Here is a 6,818-nt window from a genome sequence, read left to right on the forward strand (position 1 = left end):
GCGCCGTTTTTGTTTATTTGTTTCTTTTGTTAAATAAAAGTGAGTGTTTCAGTCACGCCGACCCCTGTCTTCTTCCTTCCTTGCAATATAATATTGAACCTCGTTACACTGGTGCCGAAAACCCGGGAAGGAAGAAGATCGCCGCCGCCATGCAGGCTCCGCCAGGAACGCCATTTGCGGACATCATCCAATCGCTCGCTGGTCTTCACCAGGAACAACATCAGCATCTGCTGGCCATAAAGGAGGAGCAGGACAAAAGGTTCGAGGCGCTCCTCCGAGGCCAGCATGAAGACCGCGAGCTGTTCCGGAGCTGGATAGACCGGGAGGTTAGGGCCGTCCCCCCATCGTACAAAGACTCGTCCTCGCCGATACCTCTCAACAAGATGGGGCCCCAGGATGACCCAGAGGCATTTCTGGAGCTGTTTGAGAGGTCGGCTGAGGACCGGGGATGGCCCTCGACGGACTGGCCAATGCGGCTGATACCCCTGCTGTCCGGAGAGGCGCAGGTGGCCGCGCACCAACTGCCAGTCCAGAATCTCCTGGTCTATCAGGATCTCAAGCGGGCCATTCTCCAGCGGGTTGGCCGGACTCCGGAACAACATCGCCAGAGGTTCAGGACGCTGAACCTCGAGGAGTCTGGTCGACCCTTCATCATGGCCCAACAGCTCCGGGACTCGTGCCGCAAGTGGCTGATGGCCGACGGAAGCGACGTCGAGGAAATCATCGATCGTGTGGTGCTGGAGCAGTTCGTGGCGCGGTTGCCAGCGCAGACCGCGCAGTGGGTCCAGTGCCACCGCCCGACGTCGCTGAACCAGGCCATCCAGCTGGCGGAGGACCAAATGGTGGCGTGCCCGGGGGTCGGCGAACCCCTACCATCTGCTTCTCTCTCTCTCTCTCTCTCTAACCCCCCTCCTAAGCCCTCTCCCCTTCCCAGGTACCGGGGGAATCTGCCACCGAGACCAGCTCCAAGGTGGAGGACAGGGGGTGCCGCAGAACCGGTATCTTCCCCCAGGCCTCTTCCCCGGGGAGGGGGCCCATCGAGGGGGGGATTCTCTCCCCAGGCTGCGCTGCCTCTCTCTCCACGCCAATCCCTTGACCCGCTTCCTGCCACTGGAGCGGCGGGGAGGCCCGGGCCGGCTTGTTGGCGTTGCGGGGACCCGAGTCATTTTATCGACCGGTGTCCGGTGATGGAGGTGGGGACGCTGATCCGGGTCCCCGACGCGCCGCAAGCTGCCCCCGATCAAGCTGGCCTGTACCAAATACCCGTGAGTATAAAGGGGGGTACTTTTCAGGCTCTGGTGGATTCAGGCTGTAACCAAACCTCTATCCACCAAAGCCTGATTCAACCTAAGGCATTAGATAATGGCCGCATGGTTAAGGTACGGTGTGTGCACGGGGAAGTGGTGAATTATCCGGTGATGCCTGTGGATATTCAATTTAGGGGACAAAAGCATAGTGTGGAGGTGGCGATTAACCCGCACCTCCGGCATCCGCTGATTTTGGGGACAGATTGGCCAGCGTTTAATGAGTTATTGGGTCATTTATGTGCGGATGCTTCTTGGGTAAAAAAAGATAAGAGGAAGGTGGCGATTGCTCAGTTGGGAGAAGCTGATCCGGAACCTCTGGGTACTGGTTCAGGGGAACAGAGCGCACTGGAGAGAACCATCCTCACAGAGCGCGATGATTTTCCCCTGGAACAGTCCCAGGATGACACGCTGAAACATGCCTTTGATCAGGTTCGCTCTATCGACGGCCAGCTTCTCCACACGGACCAACCGCTCACCTATCCGTATTTTACAATCATAAAAGATAAGTTGTATCGGGTAACCCAAGATGCCCAATCAAAGCAGGATACAACTCAGTTGTTGGTACCTAAAAGCCGTCGGGAAATGCTTTTCCAGACGGCTCATTCTAATCCAATGGGCGGGCATTTAGGACAAACCGCGACACTAAACCGTCTCATGGCCCGATTCTTTTGGCCGGGCATTCACGAGAATGTACGCAAGTGGTGTGCGTCTTGTCGTGAATGTCAGTTGGTGAATCCACCGGCCAACCCAAAAGCACCATTGTGCCCTATTCCGTTGATGCAGGTCCCCTTCGAACGAATTGGTATGGACCTCATCGGGCCATTAGAACGGTCAGCACGGGGACATCGCTTTGCTTTAGTCCTGGTGGACTACGCAACGCGATATCCTGAAGCAGTTCCGCTTCGCAATATTTCCGCAAATAGTGTGGCGAGCGCTCTGTTTCAGCTAATCTCCCGGGTGGGAATCCCGAAAGAGATTCTCACCGATCAAGGCACGGCGTTTATGTCACGAACGATACGCGGACTTTACGGATTATTGGGCATTAAATCGATCCGGACCAGTGTCTATCACCCACAAACAGACGGGCTGGTCGAACGATTTAACCGCACTTTGAAATCCATGATTCGAAAGTTTGTACAAGAAGACGCCAAAAATTGGGATCGGTGGTTAGAACCCCTCTTGTTCGCTGTACGGGAGGTCCCGCAAGCCTCCACGGGGTTTTCCCCCTTCGAGCTTCTCTATGGGCGTCAGCCCCGCGGGGTGTTAGATGTCCTTAGGGAAACTTGGGAGGACGGACCTTCAGCTAGTAAAAATGAAATTCAGTATGTCCTGGACCTGAGAACAAAACTCCACACTTTGGGGCGGCTGTCACGGGAGAATTTGTTACAGGCTCAGGACAAGCAAAGTCGGCTGTACAACAGGGGGGCTAGACTGCGTCAATTCACACCGGGAGAGAAAGTGCTTGTATTACTTCCTACCTCTAGCTCAAAATTACTCGCAAAGTGGCAAGGACCTTTTGAGGTTACACGGCGAATTGGGGATCTTAACTATGAGGTAATACGAACAGATAGGGGCGGGGCACATCAAATTTACCACCTCAACCTGCTTAAAAAATGGTCTGAGGTGGAATCAGTGATGCTGGCGATGGTAGTGAGTGGAGAGGAGGATCTCGGTCCAGAGGCGAATGTCAAAACGAAATCTCTCGCCCTGGCCGCTGGGGGAGACCACCTCTCGCCATCCCAGCTCACTGATGTGCATAATTTACAAGCAGATTTTGCTGATGTGTTCTCGCCCCTGCCTGGTCGGACGGACCTCATTCAACACCACGTTGAGACAGAGCCGGGCGTGGTGATTCGCAGCCGGCCGTATCGACTGCCAGAGCACAAAAAGAAAGTTGTGCAAAGCGAATTAGAGTCGATGCTGGAGTTGGGAGTAATAGAAGAATCTAACAGTGACTGGGCGAGCCCGATAGTTTTAGTTCCTAAAACGGACGGCTCGATCCGGTTCTGTGTAGATTACAGGAAGGTGAATGCTGTGTCGAAGTTCGACGCTTATCCAATGCCAAGGGTTGACGAATTGCTTGATCGGCTGGGTACTGCTCGATTTTATTCGACATTGGACTTAACCAAGGGATATTGGCAGATCCCCTTATCTCCATTATCCAAAGAAAAAACAGCTTTCACCACGCCGTTTGGGTTACACCAATTTGTCACTCTTCCTTTCGGGTTGTTCGGGGCTCCGGCAACGTTTCAGCGTCTGATGGACAGGATTCTCCGACCGCACGCTGCATATGCCGCTGCCTACTTGGATGATATCATCATCTATAGTGGTGACTGGCAGCGTCATATGCAGCAGGTGCGGGCTGTCCTGAAGACGCTGAGACGAGCTGGGCTCACGGCCAACCCGAAGAAGTGTGCAATTGGGCGGGTGGAAGTAAGATATCTGGGCTTCCACTTGGGTCATGGACAAGTGCGTCCCCAAATTGATAAGACAGCAGCGGTTGCGACTTGTCCGAGACCCAAGACCAAAAAGGAGGTTAGACAGTTCCTGGGGCTGGCGGGTTATTACAGAAGGTTTGTGCCTAATTATTCGGACCTCGCCAGCCCGCTGACTGATCTAACTAAAAAGGAGGTACCAGATACGGTCCAATGGACGGAGCAGTGTCAGCGGGCTTTTACCCAGATAAAGGCTGCTTTATGTGGCGGACCGCTCTTACATGCCCCTGACTTTTCTCTCCCTTTCATCCTACAGACCGACGCGTCGGACAGGGGGATGGGCGCGGTCCTGTCCCAGGAGGTAGAGGGTGAGGAGCGGCCGGTGCTGTACATCAGTCGGAAGCTCTCTAAGAGAGAGACGGTGTACAGCACCATAGAGAAGGAGTGTTTGGCCATCAGATGGGCCGTTCTCACCCTCCGCTCTTACCTCTTGGGACGGGAGTTCACCCTCTGTTCAGACCACGCTCCCCTGCAGTGGCTCCACCGCATGAAGGATACCAACGCGCGGATCACTCGTTGGTATCTCGCTTTACAGCCTTTTAAGTTCAAGGTGATCCACAGGCCGGGTGTACAGATGGTTGTGGCTGACTTCCTCTCCAGGAGGAGGGGGGGGGAGGCTGCAGGCCGGATGGCTCCCCGGCCTGAGTCGGGCGGTGGGGGTATGTGGCGAGGGGGGCGTGGTTTTGCGAAGTCTGTAGCAGGAGAGAAAGGAGGGGGCCGATCGGTGAGTAAGTAGGTCAAGTGCAAAATGATGAACACCTGTGTCTGATTGCAGTGATTGGTGTGGAGAGACCGGATATAAGCCAGCATGCGGGAGGAGATGAGAGAGAGAGTTGGACTGGAACCTCACCTGTACGCTGTGTTTTGTGGAAGCTGTGATTGTTATTTGTCCCGTTTTGTTATTGCTGTGCGTGGCACGGTGAATGCGCTACGTGCGCCCTTTTTGTTTATTTGTTTCTTTTGTTAAATAAAAGTGAGTGTTTCAGTCACGCCGACCCCTGTCTTCTTCCTTCCTTGCAATATAATATTGAACCTCGTTACAGATGTGCCTTTAGCTAAAACAAGAGGAAGAGATGTGTCTTCAGCTGATTCTTGAAGATTGTGAAGGTGATCAGATGGAGGTTGGAAGCGTCTCCACCACAGGGGAGCAGAGAGAGTATATCTCGTGATAAAACCCCTAGACAAAGCCTTAAATTTGCAGAAGTGCAGCTATAAGAAGCTGAAGTGAAACCAGGAGGGGTGTGTGATTAGCCTTGTGTGGTTCGTTGAAGACCAGATGTGCAACTGTGTTCTGGATTAACTGCAAAAGCTTAATTACAGCCAACACAAGATTGCAGTAGTCCAATCTTGAAGTGAAGAGCCTGGAGACAAGCTGTTTGCCTTTATGATAGTTCTCAGAGAGGTTCTGTAGATAGAGAAGATGAGCGGACCAAGCCCTGAGCCCTGAGGTACCCCAGTGGGTAGCTGATGTAGCAAATCACTTTGAACAGTGAAATCACTCATAGTAACATTAACGTGTTAAGATTACCTCCATCTTGCCAACACTCAACCACATTGTCTGACAGGAGATGGATTACGTCCTCGAATGTCTTGATTTCTATTGGTAGTCGCTGCATTGTTGCATATGGCATTGCTGCATATATGCATAAAGTTGCAATGTAACAATATTTCAATGTAATAAACTTTGTTGCAATGTAACATCATTGTAATACTGTTGTCACATAACAGAACTTGCCTGCAATGCATAGCCAACACTCACTGTTAGTCACCGTCAGTTATGTCAACTCTCATTGAAAATGACTGACTTCGGAAGCTTTGTTGTTTAAAATCATGTGTGAGCGTTTTTAAGTTATTCCTATTGTAGTCTCACATAGTGAGACTTTTGACTCAGGGCAGAAGGTCTGGACCTTTTCACTGATCATTCTGGCCGAGAGCCACCCGCTTATACTGTCTGACTAACATCTTGAGTGACCAACTATAATTTGCTTATTTCAATGTGACGCCTGAGGCTGGTCTATACCAGATATTGACTACAGTGTCTGAACAAACATGGAGACAAGACTGATGGAAACAAACAGGAACATCCATCTGTTTTGATTGTGTGTGTGTGTGTGTGTGTGTGTGTGTGTGTGTGTGTGTGTGTGTGTGTGTGTGTGTGTGTGTGTGTGTGTGTGTGTGTGTGTTTACATGAAGCTTCACATTTATATGACCAGATTCCTCGGTTTGACCCCTGATTGCTTTTGTTGGAGATAATCTGCCCCAGGAACATTTGCATGGGATAGACTTCTTGTGACCTCTAACTTGAAACTGTGTGTGTAAGAGAGAGAGAGAGAGAGAATATTCATAGCATTTGCAAACAATCCATTTGTTTTTCTTTTGGTGTTTGCCTAGATCAAATTTGAATTGGACTGAGTTTAGTTTTTCCTGGCTGATAAACAGATATTTGTTCATTGGAGCTATTGTGCAGACTTGTATAATTGTCCTGCATAACTGACCCATCATAAATTTACTTTTTAGTGAATAAACAGAAAATATATAATAAATATACTCAAATACACTCCTGTGAAATGTAACTGCAACATACAAATGTTGAAACAGGTGAAACTCATCTAATTGCTCATATTCAAACAAGCCACCAAACATATGAGTTTGATTAATTTATGGCACAAACAGAGGTTCATAAATCATGATATCATGAAGAAAGTGAGAACAGGACTCAGAACAAGGCAGCATTGCCACAAAAAACAAGGTTGCTTTTGGGCATATAGCATATATTCGGAGAAATGTCATAAATAATGAGAATGTTAATACTTATATCATGAACAGATCAAATCAAAGAAACCACTCTCATGTCTGTTCTGCAAATGCTTTTGAGTTCTCTGCTACGCTTTCAGGCAAATTCCAAAAATGTGTTTTAAGGTTTCATGACCCTACAAGTGTGTGTGTCTGTGTCTCTGTGTGTGCGTGGTCCTGGTATCCCCTACGTTATGGGGACCAAATGTATAGTAATACCAGT

This window comes from Squalius cephalus (assembly GCF_949319135.1).
Source record: "Squalius cephalus genome assembly, chromosome: 18".
Taxonomy (NCBI): Eukaryota; Metazoa; Chordata; class Actinopteri; order Cypriniformes; family Leuciscidae; genus Squalius; species Squalius cephalus.